Here is a 13,733-nt window from a genome sequence, read left to right on the forward strand (position 1 = left end):
TCCATTCAGCTCCTGAATCCTGCTGAAATTTTTATTTTATTTTTTTGCCAGCTTTTACAGTCCACAGCCTTCTCGTTCAATCCTGAATAATAGCTTTGAATCGGGCTGTAAAAGCTTCCGAAGTTTGAAGTCTTTTGACAAGTTAATTTAGCTGTATGGTAAAAAGTTTTTCCCCCAGATAGAATAAAGCCATCATCTCATGAATGTAGTAGTCAGCCAAGGGAAAGAAAACACCATTAGGATTAGAAATGATGGGCTTTCTGGAGATAGTTTGTGGTTTAGTGTAATCTACTATCAATATTTCAGTAGAAAAATATCCTACTCGTCATTCAGCTGCAAGTCAGTCTCTTCACGTAAAACCAACACCCAGGGGCCAGGCTGCAAATGTTTTTATTCCTATTTTTCTTCCTTCTTTCTTTTTTTTTTTTTTTCCTGGTCATATTTTTGTTAAATTTACTTAGATTTTAATTGTTTTTCATCCTGGACAATGCCCTTTTTTTTTTTTTTTGCCTGGTTGAAAGAGACAGAACAGAAAAATGGATCAATATTTCCTTGAAGGTTCCCATTCTAGAGAGACACACCCCACATTTTTCTCTCAGCAGCTGCCGTGGATGAAAAGAAATATAATGAATTGATACACATTTCTCTTATTTTTAATATTAAGAATTGGAAAATGAGTGCTGATAAATTAAGCATATCCAACAGTTATTCTGGCCTTGACTTCACAAAGATTCCATGTTCATTTTAGACTTATTTCTGCTTTTTATCGCAATTTAAGCCTAAATGTGTTACTGAAATTGACTGAACCAAAAAACCCCAAAAACCAGTTGAGAGGGAAAAGAGATTTCTTTCATACTCTTAATTCTTCAGTTTAATTTGGAGGGATGATGACACACTAAGAACCTTTGGGCAATGGTTTGTAATGGCCACAGAATAATTTTTCTCTCTGCAGCAGGAATGATGATCCTTGTGGATCCCTTCAAAGTCAGGATATTCCATAACATATTTGAGAGCCTAGCTGCTAAATAAATAGGAAGTTTATAGAAATCTAGAAAAATAATGAAAACAAACTTCAGCAAGCGGTTTTATTTTAAAGGTGTATTTTACTCAGTCATTGTAAAGTGACTGCCATAACAATCCAATGTATCTCCATCAGCAAAAATATAGTGTAAATATGGAGAAGAAAGCCAACTTTACATTTGTGACCTCCATTTTGAACTTCACTTGCTTGTTTTTCCCCCCAGGCAGGGGACAGGGACTTGATTTTGCCCAAAACAACAGCAATAACTGTTTCTAAGAGTCTGGCTCTTACTGCTTCAGGATTCCAGCTCTCCAGGCCCTGAGTGCTGCAGGCTTGATGAAGTGTTGGGTGTGCAGACAAGCTGGGAAGCGGCTCCTGCAGCCAGACACAGGCGTGGGGGGCTCAGGAGTGGAGGAGAGCTACCTTGCTCTGGCTCAGAGCGAGCTGTGAGGCCACGAGAGAACGAGGAGTTCCTGCTGAAGCAAGGCTCCCCAGGATTAAAAAGCCAGTAACAACAGAAGAAAACTCCACAATAAGAGGTATGTTGGAGGAAAACACAGGAGGGGGTAACGTAAATTTAACATTCCCTGTCCCATCAGAGCTGTTCTGTGAGCTGTGTGGGTTTGATGGGGTTTTCCTTTTGATGGCAAAAAGGAGTAAACCAGTGTACTGTGGGACAGATGGAGAACAGGGAATGGGAGATAAAGCACAGAAGGGTGATGGGGGGGACAGGAAAACCAAGGGAGGTCAGACTGAATGATCAGGAGGAAGAAGAGGGAGCCATCACCAGGTTGGAAATTGTGTCTAGGCTTGACTTTTCTCCAAGGACCCAAGTGGCACTGTGACTTGGAGTAGATCTTTGGTGTCTAAGCTCCAGAGGAAGTTCCTGCTGGCTCTCTTCCTAACTCTATCCTCCTCTTTTTTAGCCTGTGGCAGGGTTGGAGTGGAAAGCCGAAGCATCCTCTTTTACTTTCAGCAGCTCCCTGTGACTAGCGAGGGAAATTAGCTGGAGTGTTGTGATGGCTGTTTCCTGCTTGAGAACATAAAAAATGGAATAATTCCTGACAAACAAGGAGTTCAGCTAAAGATGAGGTGGAGGTAGGCGGGAAGTTCTGTAATTGCTTTTTATTTAAATCTTTATGAATTAGCTCTGCCAGGGTGTTGGTTTTTATTTTAGATTTTTATTTTTTGCTTCAACAGGCTTCTGAGTAAGTTTTTCAGCTGCAAATACAGTAAAAACAGACTATATACAGCTATAGCCAATATGTTTGATTTAACATATAGCAATAAGCCTTTCCCTTGTGAATCTCTGAGGGCTAATTTCCACGAGCAACGACAAAGGTTTAATTTTCTACCATTATGCACAGGTTAGCCTAGACTGGGTATTAATAGAGACACGTACTCACACCCACAGCCACAGGTACAGCATCAATCAAAACCTGAAGGTAGAACTTTCACTCCATGGCAACTTCCAGGGCACAGTTCTCTCCTCTCATTTCCTGTTTCCAAACTGCTCCAGCAGTGCAGCCAGGGAAGGCAGCTGGGCTGGTTGTAACCCATGTTTAAAGGGTTTGGGACCAAATCCCCCCCTGGCTGGAGCAGAAATGGGGACCACAGGGGAGGACAGACCCCCACCTGGTGCCCTGCTCCAGCCACCAGCAAGCAGACCTGTTGCCTTGGCAAATACTGCCCTGCCTTGGAAACCCTCTGGCCCTGGAGGCCTTCACCCACAGGTCTCTTGGCACTCAGAAATAATTCCTGAGGGTATTGATACACACACTCCCCCCTCCATCCCAGCGCAGGGCTGGCCCCAGAAAGGAGGGCAGAACAACTCTGCAAAACCTCAGCAGCCAAAGAGCAACAAACGAGCCCAAAGAGGCTGCAAATGAACAAAAAAGGGCTTCGGCTTCAGGCAGAAGAGGTGCTCTTAATGCCAGTGGTGCTCTCAGGCGTGCATTCCAGGGAAATGGCACCATTTCCTGGGAGCCTGTGGACAGCGTGGAAAAAAAAACTCCGAGACTTTAAAAGGATGGGATCAATGTGCCAAGGATTTTTTGTAAGGGTGGCCCTTTCAAATGAAAACACAGGTGGTAAATAGGTCCCAAAAAGTAAAAGAGAAAAGGAGCAGTGTTTATATACTACCAGGTACATACAGAATTTGAGATAGGGACAAAGTTGTTAGCAATTCCCATCAGGTCCCAGAATTTATGTAAATCCAGATGGCTGAACGACATGAGGTTTTTTTTTTTTTGTTTTTGTTTTTTCTTTTTTTTTTTTTTTTTTTTTGCTATAAGGGAAATCTGGAAGTTTTAAAAACAATTTAGCAAGAGCCAATTAATCAAACCCACCAGAAGCACGCTGGGATGGCTGCCTGCGAATAAGGAATGTCATGCTTCAGCTTGCCTTAGGCAAGGATGGGAAGAAACTCCTTGCAAGCTTAGCAGGAAATCTCCTTTCCACTGTCCCAGGGCGCTCCAAGCCCTGTCCAGCCTGGCCTTGGACACTTGCAGGGATCCAGGGGCTCTGGAAAACAGAAATAATGGGATGATCCATTGCTGGTGGGGCGTTCCCACCGGATTGTGTCCCACAGGATGAACTTCTTGCACCCAACACTGCAGTATTTTCCTTGCCATCATGTGGAATGTTTGGGAGCAGGACTTGGGGGAGTTTTGGGCGCTGCGTGGACCAACAAAACACGGGTGGAGCGAGACGTGCCAGCTCAACGCGGTAATTCCGCGTACAACTCAAAACCCAGCCGCTCTGCGAGAACGGGGGGAGAGGGAAGCACTGCCGGACAACTCCTTTTCATTTTTTTTACACCCTCCCGGTAATTCGGGCAAATGTGCCCTGCCCTTTCTGTCGTTTTCCCCCCGCTTCAGCTGTCTGCGGCTACAGGCGGTACCCGGCGGAAAACACAGACCGGCCCATGAGGGAGCGGGACCGCGGCTGCGGAAAACCGGGCCGCAAAAAACACCCGAAGCTCCACGTATTTATGGCAAAACCGCCTACACGGCACGGATCGCAGCTGCTGTGGGCTCTGGGGGCGGGGGGAAAGGAACCCGCTCCCGCGATCCCCGATCCCGATCCCTCATCCCCGGTCCCGGTGGGGCTCGGGGCCAACATGGCGGCCCCTGCCCCGCCCCCCGGTCGCCATGGCGACGGGCCGCGCGCCACGGGGCGTGGCCGGGGGCGCGCGGGGCGGGGCCCGATTGGTCCCCCTTCCCCCGCGCGGCTATAAATAACCCGCGCCCGCTGATTGGCCGCGGGGAAAAAATGGTTGCACCACGTGACTCCCGCATCTAAAAAAAATTTCCAAGATGGCGGAACCCGTCACGGGCTGAGTCCGTCGGTGGCGCGCTCCGCGCCGGGGGGGCCATCGCCGCGCAGCGTCCCCGCCTCGCCCGCAGCCCAGGTCAGTACGCGGCGCTCCGTCCCCTCCGAGCCGGGCCGCCCCCGCCGCCGCGCGCGGGCTGCCCGCGGCGCGGGCCCTTTAAGGCCGCTCGCCTCCCCGCCTGGCGGGCTAGCGGCGCGGCGGGGCCGCTCCCGGGGGCCGCTGGTCGCCGCTGCGCCGCGGCCGCGGGAGGGGGCGGTGACGGGCAGCCCGCGCGGCCAATCGCAGGCGGCCTCGCGCTGGTGGCGGGCGGATTTGAGCCGCGCGGCGCCGCAGGCCGCGCGCTGATTGGGCGGCGCGCCGGGCGGGGCGGGGCCGCCGCGCGCCATCGGCCCGGCCCGGCCCGGGCGCGGCGGGCGGGGTGGGCGGGGCGCGGGGGGCGTGACGGGCAGCGCCGCCGCCCACTCAGCGAGCGGGGCCCGGTTTTTTGTGAATGGGGCGGGCGGGGCCGCCGCGGCCTGCGGCCCCGCCCCCCCCCGCGCGCTCGCCCCGCCCCTCCCGGGCGGCCGCGGCTCCGCCTCGTCCCCCCGGCGGCGGCGGCGGCGGCGGCGGCGGCGGCGCTCGGTCCGTGCAGGGCGAGGCGAGGCGATGCGGGCGGCGGTGAGTGACCGGCGCGGCGAGCGAGCGGCGGCCCGCGGGCAGCGCCGCACGGGGGCTCGGCCCCGCGGTTCGGCGGGGCGGGCGCGGCCCTGCGGCGGGGGCGACGCCCGCGGCGGGGCCCTGCAGCGCCGGGCGGGCCGCGGCCCGGGGTCGGTCCTTCCATCCTCTCCCCCCGCGCCTCCTTCCCTTATCCTGCGGATAACGCGGGACTTGGGGAAAGTTTGCGTCCTCTCGCCCCGCTCCCCGCAGCTGCCGGGCTCGGGCCCCGCGGCGCTCACCTCCTCCTGGAGAAAAAGCCCCAAAATGGCTTATTTTGTGCCCGCCGGGAGCGAACGGGGAGCGCTGCCCTCGCTCGCGGGGAGCCCGGCGCTGGCAGCCGCAGGTCGGAGGCCTCGGGCTGCAGCCTCGCCGCCAGAACTCCGCTTTTGGGGTTCCGGGGGGCACGGAGCACGTGTGCCGGCGGCGAGCCCCGAGCCGCGGCCGAATTGAGGCAGCGGGAGCCGGGCTGGGGGCCGGCGCAGGGAGCTGCTGCCCGGCAGCCGCCGTGGGCTGTGCTGCAGCGATCCGTCAGGGGGGATGCTCCGCGCTGCCCCGAAATGGTGCCCAGACCGTGCTGGTGGCAGCTCGGCGGAGCAGATGGATTTACATAACAATAATTCGGCGCTGTCAGTGCTCGGCGCTGGGCAGCGGCTGGAGGGGAAGGGAAAGCAGCACCTTCCCCTGCCTTTCGCTGGGAGCCCTTGCGTAATGGTGTGCGGTGCGCCCACTCCGCGGCAGGGGAAGGTGCCGCTTTCCGTGGGGTTTTTGCCTGTCCATAGGCTGTTTTGGCAGCTTTGCATAAATCGGGCTCGCCGCCGCGAACGCCCGTACGGGAGGATTTCGTGTTCCAGCCTTGCCTCATATTCCGGGCTGGATTACAGCTCTGAAAGCGCTCCCAAGGAGTGGGGATCCGTGTCGGGAAGGTGTGGGTGGATTCAGGGTGTGAAAACGCCTTGTAAAACCCTGGGATGGGGCGTGCGGCGAGGCACTGGCTCTCTCCCGTCTTGCCGCTTCTTTCCCACCAGGCAGCTCGGAGCCGTGCTCGTTCCCTGCAGCTGCATCCCCTGGTCCTCACAGCGCTGCTTGGAGGCCGGGGAGATGGAGCAAGCCTTATCCTGGCCCCGGGAGCCACAGCCAGTGAATAATCCCCTGGCCAAGGCGTTTCGGTTTGCTGGTGTTTTGCCCTGCCAATAAATGGGGCTCGTGCTGCATTTATTCCCTGCCCTCAAAGTGCTTCGCTCGTTGCCAAATCTACCTGGAGTTAATTATCTGAATTGTGCTTTTCTTTCTTGCTTGTTGTTGTTGTTGTCGTTGCAACGGCAACATTTTTAAAAGCTAAGGAGCTCTGAAGTTTATATAATAATCTGGTTCTTGGCCGGGTTTCCTGGTGGGGTGTTTTTTGTGTGTGTGTGTGTAATGCGGTCGGTCGCGGCGCTGAGTTTTAATTGTTTCTGATGTTTCCAGCACCGCTGTTCGGAGTTCTCAGCCTAAAAAGCTGCCGCCGTCGCTCCGCAGCCTCGCTGGAAGAGTTGAGGGCATTGAATTAAAGAAAGCTCAGCTGCTTGTATACAAATATACAGCAATTACAAGGCAACAAAGTTATTGCAGAACCCTGCTGTCGCCATGGCAACACGCTCACTCAATTACATTTGGAAATGTAAAATGCCACCCAGTTAGAGTAAGTTTTAGTGACTGCAGATTTTCTGGGTAAAGTGAAATGTGGAAGATGCAGCTTTCCAGGATTCTCTGCTTTTTCCCTCTGTCCTTGGATGGCATGTGCATCTGACAGATTCCCGGTGTTGGTATTAAGCTCTGCCCTTGGTGGTCTAAACTTAGGAAAAAAATATCTTTAAATCTTCACAATTTTAACTTTTCCACCCTTTTGTTTGTTTTGCTTCAGGACTTAGTTTTAGAAGGGAGACAGATTAGAGAAAGCATTTTGAAAACCAGCTCAGAACACCAGAAGATTTTGTCATTTGCTCAGCGGGATGGAGGCGTGGAAGGAAGGCACACGTGTGGCATGAAAAGCTTGTATTCCCCTGGGAGGAGATGTTGGGTGGGCAGCCTGTGTCTGTGTGCTGCCACCTCCTAAAATTTCCTAAAGGGACTATCCTAAACAGAGGAGAACTGCCTGATGTGTTACCAGGTTCTTGAGGAGCCCAGGGAGTGTCCAGGGCGGGACATAACAGGTCCTGATGTGGGATGCCAGTGGCCTCCATAGTGGAAATTAGTTTCACTTTCTTGCTTGCCTTTTGATGGTGAATCACCAGGAAAATAAAGAAAGGCCAGGTTGGAGAGGGCTTGGAGCAACCTGGGATAGGGGAAGTTGTCCCTGCCCATAGCAGGGCCTTTAAGGTTCCTTTTCACCCAAACCATTCCAAGAGTAAATGAAAACAGTAAGGATAGTTTCTTGCATAATCTTTGTGCTGGTGAAGATGCAACTCTCTGCTGTGCTTATGTTTCACAGGCAACATCCCAGTAATGCAGAAAAGATCAAAAACAGCAGTGCAGTAACAGCAGGAAAATGCAAGAAAAAAGGTAAATACAAGAATGAGGTGTTTTTCTTAAACTGGTGGTGATATGTTTACAGACACCTGGGGATTGATGAACTCCTGAAGAGGTTACCTGGTAGCAGGACCTGGTAGGAGATATTTGGGTAGGAGCAGATGGCACTGGGTCGTCTTGAAGAAACATGTTTTGCTCAAATCTTTAAGGGCTTGAACTGCAGACTGCTTCTTGAGCCCTTGGAGCATCTGGACTGGGAAGGTTTGCACATCCCATGGACCTGTGTTAGCTGAGGGATGATTTTTGGTGGAGGCTTTGCCCAAGTTGTCAGGTTGTTCTGCTTTCAGCACCAGCTTGTGACGTGCCAGCCTCGTGGTTTGCCCACTCCTGGAGAGCAGCAGCTTGAGCAGAGTGACTGCAGCCCCATGGTCAGTGCCTCTTCTTCTCCTGGCCATACAATCATGGAATGGTTGGGGTTGGGAGGGACCTTAAAGCCCATCCCATCCCACCCCTGCCATGGTCAGGGACACCTTCCACTATCCCAGGTTGCTCCAAGCTCCAGTCCAACCTGGCCTTGGCACAGCCAGGGATCCAGGGGCAGCCCCAGCTGCTCTGGGCACCCTGTGCCAGGGCCTGCCCACCCTTCTCCCATGGGCAGAGGTGGAAGCACGGGAGCTGCCTGTTTATAACCTGCTGAAAAGCTGTTGTTGAGTCTTCAACCTTAAACCCCTCCGTGGGACTGCAGGGGTGAGGAGCAGGACTTGTTCGAAACAAAGGTTGAAATTGCCTGTGGGTTTGGCTCAGTTTGCTCTCTTTATCTCTCTTTCAAATGCTTTGTGCTTTCTTGGGAATAGACCTTTTAAAGCAGCTTAAGGTGTATCTGTGATCCAGAGACTTGCTGTGGTACTTGAAACTTGTCCTCGAGGTTCATTTGCAGGTTTCAAATCAGGGGAAGCTGCAGACTTTCTATACATGAAGTGCCCAAACTCCTTGCAAACAAAGTGTTGAGACTAAAACTTGCCCATAATTACGTAAGATGGGAATAAATCAAATATTTCAGGAGTTTTCCTTCATCTTCCAGCATTCCCTCATGCTGGTATGCCACACTGTGCCTTTGTAAGGTCACTGTAACCAGCTGTCCCCATGTGCTGTTGAGGTTACCCTGGGTCAGCGTGGGCTAAGTGATGCTCCCTTCAGGGTTTGAGAACTTGAGTGCTCACTGCTCAGCTGTGCCAGCTTAATCTTGGGGTTAAAATGCTTCTTTGGTGTCCTTCTCCAGCTAAAGAAGTGTTTGTGCACTCCTTGGCATTGTGTATTTATATTTATATATAAAAAAATATGAACCCCAGCTCTTGGGACTGTATTTCACTCATCTTGTACCCGTGGTTGAGTATACACAAAGAAGTTTGTTTGCTCAGTGGCATCTGTTGCTGGCCTGTTTCAAATGGCAGAGCTTGTCCCAAACCACAAGGAAATATTAATTGAACATTTTATTGGGCCACTGGTAATGACATTTGTTAAATATTTGGCAAGTATTCTTCTTGCTGGCTTCTTCAGTGGTATCACATTCTACTTCGTTGCTCTTCCAGTTCACCTTTAGCTTGTTTTCAGTTTTGCCATCACTTTTCCATCATCTTTTTCAATCCTGCTAACAAGTCTACGTGGGTTTAGATTTTATCAGTCCTGCTGGAACCCCTTGAGTTTGTGCTTTTGTAAGGATGTGTTTCACTGGGCAGAGAAGCCAATGAGATTTGTCTTGTCACTGAATTCACAATTGCTTTTCAGTTTTGAGCCTCGTGGATAGCTTCTCCCTTTCATTTACCTTTGCTTCCAGCTTCCCCAGGTCCAAGCATGCCAATGCTCCAGAGCCATGCAAGGTAACAGAGCAGTGCAAGGTTCCCCTCTCCTGCTGAGCTTGCAGGGAAAAACCTATAAAAATATGTGTGTTTGCCTCAAATAGCTGAAGCTGACAAGCAGCAGAAACACTAATGCTTTAATAATTAGAAATGTAGCAATATTGGTAACCAGTAAAAAGGGTAAACAGTCTTTTAAAATATTAAAGTAAAAGATGGGTGTGATGGGGGAGGAAATGGCTGTTAGCATTTTGGGTCAACTTAGGTTGTCTCAAATACTTATATATATGTGTATATATATATATATGTATGTATATATATAGCCTATATTGGATCCTTGGATGAGGGAACTCCTCAGAGCCCTCCTGTAATTAATGCCACTTGCATTTTGATTGTGTTGTGCACAAGCCCAAAGTGGGCCAGGTTTACTTTCTCCTGCAGTGGACCGTGTTGATAAGGCAATATATAACAGATGATTCATGAAGTGCTGCTTGTCATTGCCAGGGCTGCTTGAATAGTGAGCAGATTTTGGGCAATGCTTCTTCACCGGAAAGATTTGGGCAGTTTAAACTGAGAGGAGGAGGAGGAGGAGAGAAAAATCTGCACTGTATTTCTGGCTGTCTTAAAGGAGCTGCCTCAGAGCATTTAGAAGAAGTTGGTGGGGGGAGAATGGGTGAAATAAAGGGGGGTAGAGAAGCAGGAAAGCACACGGAGGTTGCATAATGATGTTGAAAAAGGGAACAATTAGAAAAGGACTGTAAAATCTCTTGGAAAGCTTCTGTGGTTTTTCCTTTGCAAGGAATTGCAGCTTGGCCTTCCCTTCTGAAAACTCAGGCATTCATTACTGGGCACATCTCGATCAGCTCCATGTTTTTTAGCTCATTTTGTATTGGTTATTACCTCAGAGAAGTTTGATTAAAGTGTGCCTCAAAGAGCCATCTCCCAGTGCAGAGGAATGTGCGTTGGCTCGTGGTCCTGGGCACACTCAGCCCTCTGCCCTCCTCGTCAGTGGCTGAACCTTTGTTCATCACATAAGACGCATTTAAACCCCAAAAAGTTGCAATTTGAAAACTGGATCTTTGGGTCATGAGAATCCTTTTTTTTTTTTAGTTTGGCCAAAATTAGGTTATCTTAATTTAGTTTGGTTTTCTAATAACAAGCCAGTTATTTAATCTATCTGTGTATCTATCTGTCGGTATCTGCTGGAAGAAGAATTGTATTTCAGGGGTTTTAGTTCAGGGGCTGAGCATCTCGGCCTGGGTTTTGGCAGCACAGCAATGTGTTGTTTTAAATGTCTTTTTAAGCATGTCACTCCTTCATTCGGGGAGCAGTGACATCCAGCTGAACTGAACTCCACGTATCTTTCATGAGCAGTGAAAAACCCTGATATTTCACACGTAGGAAATAATTCACTTTATTAATTTTTCTGGAGAAGTGGCGCTTTAATGAGGTGTCTGTCAGTGAGACTTAATTACAGTTAAATTCTGGGAGCATTAGTACACTGTGTCTTGTTCCATGTAAAATGAACTTCCATTTGTCACGTGAGCATTGGTTTGCTGATAGAATTTGTGTTAACTGCACTTTGAGGAATAGCAGTTACTCATAACTGGGCTGTCACATCCTTCTCCTGCCTGGATTTTCCTGATGTGCTCCAACAGCTTATGTTGCATTTGCTCAGGGAAAATAATGCTCAGGTTGGTTTTGGGGTTGTGTTGACAAAATTTCATCTCCAAGGAGAGGGTGCTCAATGTGAGCCTGAAATAAGGAATTAATCCTGGTGTGTGCTGTTCCCAAGAAATTCTCAGGAGTATTTTTCAAAGCATTTGAAAGGTTACATTTTCCCCCGTGGGAGCTACAGTTACCTAGTCCTTGCTACTGTTTGTGGTGGATTCTGGTAAAGTCCTCAATACAGGTACTTCTGCTGGAGAGCCAAAAACATGGGCTGCCTTCTGCTGCAGGTCCATGTGCGTGTGGAGTGGTGAGGTTTGCTCCTCTGCTCAAATAATGTGCACAAGAATGGGGCAAAATTGCATTTTTCACACCTTTATAGCAACGAGGATTGTGCAAACTGGAAGAGTCTGTGAGCTCTGGCCTTGGGAGCTGAGGGCAGGGAGGAGTAGGCAGGTAACTGTGAGCCCTGGTTTGGAAGGAGGGGGGGTGAGATGGATGATGGGCTGTTGGCCTTGACTTTGGATGCAGTGGGTCTAGCTGCAGACAGACAGGGATGCAAAGATCATGGAATTCCCAGGAGCACTGGAAAGGGAAGAGCTATGTGCAGCCTGTCTGTCAGATGGGTCCTGAAGGAAGAATCCCTGGGTAAAACCGAGTTTTCCTGCACGCTGGGTTGTGTTTTACAGCACTGCATGTGTGGGACTCATCTCTTCCAGTGAAAGCAGTCATTTTCTCCAGCCAGCAGAGACTTGCAATAAAAAGAAATTGCTGTCCCCAGTGCTGTGGGTGAGTCAGGAGAGGGGACCTGTCCAGGCACAGCAGGAGCGAGGTCCCCAGGATGGTGACACCGAGCTGGCCTTGTGCAGCACGGCGGGGTGTGCGTCCTGCTGGGAAGCCTGGCTTATTTCTTCAGCCTGCCTGGGGAAAAAGGCAGCGCAGAATGCTTCAGAATAACTCAGAGGAACCTGGATCATGTTTCTTGTGGAAGTCTTGCTGGAGGGGATGAAGGCTGGCATGTTTTTAAGAAAGTGAAGTGCAGCTTCCTGCTGCCGTCCCAGGGAGATGGTGCAGTTTGAGTGTGGTTTGTGCTGTTGGAGCATCTTCAGGGGCAGGGAAAGAAACGGACCTGGCTGAGTTAATGGTTGCACTCTATGGTCCTAGAGGTTTTTTCCAACCTTAATCATTCCATGAATGTGAGCAGGGTGTCTGTTGGGTTGTTGCAAAGCTCAGCCTGTCTTTGCTCCCTGTGCAAAGGGGTTCTTCCTCACTACTTGATGCATGGGAAAAAAATAAATAAAATAAATTACTCTGAGTCAAATAGCAGGGCTTTGGTTGGGAGGAAATGTTCTTTACTTATTTATTTCCACAGCTGATACCTGCTGTCAGAGCCTGGTGGAGGCTGAAGGATACAATTGAGTCAGGACTGCCTCTCACAAGATATTGACCTGGAAGCATGATCAAAGGAGAAGGGAGAGGACTAGAAAGGAGTATTTATTCTAGTTGTACATGGTAGGTACCTAATGCTTCCTTGGGGGCTGTGTTTGCCTCTCCTTGTCAGGCTTCTCTTCATCCCCTTGTTCATCCCTTTTCAGCCTCAGATGGAGGCTTTGAGGATGGGCTTAATCATAACAAGTGAATGAAATATTTAGCATTAGGAAAAACACTTCCTGCTTGAAGCTTTGCAAAAACCATCAGCTTGTGACAGGAAAAAGCAGTCTGAGGTTTTGTGTTATAAATTATCGAACCTGCAGAAAAGCTGGAGACTTCTGGGTCAGTGGGCAAAAAGGCTTGATGTGATTTCAGGGCAGAGTGTGGCTCTGTCCCCGGCTGCTTTATGCCTTGGAGAAGATGGCCTTGTCATTGCAGTCTTGTTCAGGAGGACATTCTGTGAGCTGTTGAGACTAGAAAAGCCTTTTACTGTGCAATTTTCTGAGTCATCCCTGAAGATTTTGGGTGGATTTACACAGATTACATGGTTTTGTTCATTTCAGTTGCTGTGACTGGGTGTCTCTTACTGCTGTTGCCTCTACTAAATTGTGTTCTGTCAACAGAAGAAGGTGGTGGTGGTACCTGCTGGATCTGATTCTGTTATTCTATAATTGCACTGAAACAACAAGCTATAGTCAAAAGAGGGCAAATATTAGTATTTAGAACTTGAAAACCACCTCTGACCCCAGAAAGCTGATGATAAACCCGGGCAGGAGCATCACTTTCTACATTGGGGCACGTCTCCTTGTCTGTATTGGTGGTTAAGGGCTTGATCCAGCACCTGGTAAAGCCAGCAGGGATCTCCCCTTTGCCTTGATCTGGCTGTGAGTGGTGACCTCAAACTGCAAACATTCGTGTGGACCTGCAAGGGGGAGGCTCTGGGCTCTCCTGGGCCAGCACAGTTCTGTGTCCCAGCATTTGGGGTAGACGTCAGGAGGAATTTCTCCCCTGAAAGAGTTGTCAGGCTTTGGAAGGAGCTGCCCGGGGAGTGGCAGAGTCACCATCCTGTGTGGCAGCCCAGGGCCACTGGTGTGTGCAGCTGGGAGAGCCCACAGGGACCAGCAATGGTCCTGGGTGGCAGCCACAGAGTCACCCCAGTGTTGTGTGGCCACCAAAGCCAAGTGTCCTCCTGTCAGCTGACAGCATTAGAGTCACAGCTGAATTC

General features: G+C 50.2%; 1 protein-coding gene and 1 long non-coding RNA gene across 14 annotated transcripts in view; one reads left to right on the forward strand and one right to left on the reverse strand.

The window, feature by feature from the left end:
• Window positions 1-1,071: 1,071 nt before the first annotated feature.
• LOC135308462 (uncharacterized) lies at window positions 1,072-4,367 on the reverse strand. Of its 3 annotated transcripts, none has more exons than XR_010368890.1 (3): window positions 4,349-4,367; window positions 3,370-3,544; window positions 1,072-2,051 (listed from the first exon to the last, which is right to left on the reverse strand). It is a non-coding gene; the product is annotated as an uncharacterized LOC135308462 (long non-coding RNA). The 3 variants fall into 3 exon arrangements; XR_010368889.1 differs by lacking the exon at window positions 4,349-4,367 and adding an exon at window positions 4,031-4,152; XR_010368891.1 differs by lacking the exon at window positions 4,349-4,367 and adding an exon at window positions 3,942-3,958.
• Window positions 4,302-13,733, forward strand: part of HDAC4 (histone deacetylase 4) — a 172,128-nt gene continuing 162,696 nt past the window's right edge. For 7 of the 11 annotated variants that reach the window (XM_064433403.1, XM_064433412.1, XM_064433411.1 and 4 more), the window contains exon 1: window positions 4,302-4,433. The gene's annotated coding sequence lies outside the window, so the exon portion shown is untranslated. Of the gene's footprint in view, window positions 4,434-4,946; window positions 5,013-6,516; window positions 6,730-12,455; window positions 12,590-13,733 lie in introns of those variants that run through there. The other 4 variants (XM_064433404.1, XM_064433410.1, XM_064433406.1 and 1 more) reach the window with 3 other exon arrangements.

The sequence above is a fragment of the Passer domesticus genome, chromosome 10 (genome assembly GCF_036417665.1).
Source record: "Passer domesticus isolate bPasDom1 chromosome 10, bPasDom1.hap1, whole genome shotgun sequence".
NCBI classification, from domain to species: Eukaryota; Metazoa; Chordata; class Aves; order Passeriformes; family Passeridae; genus Passer; species Passer domesticus.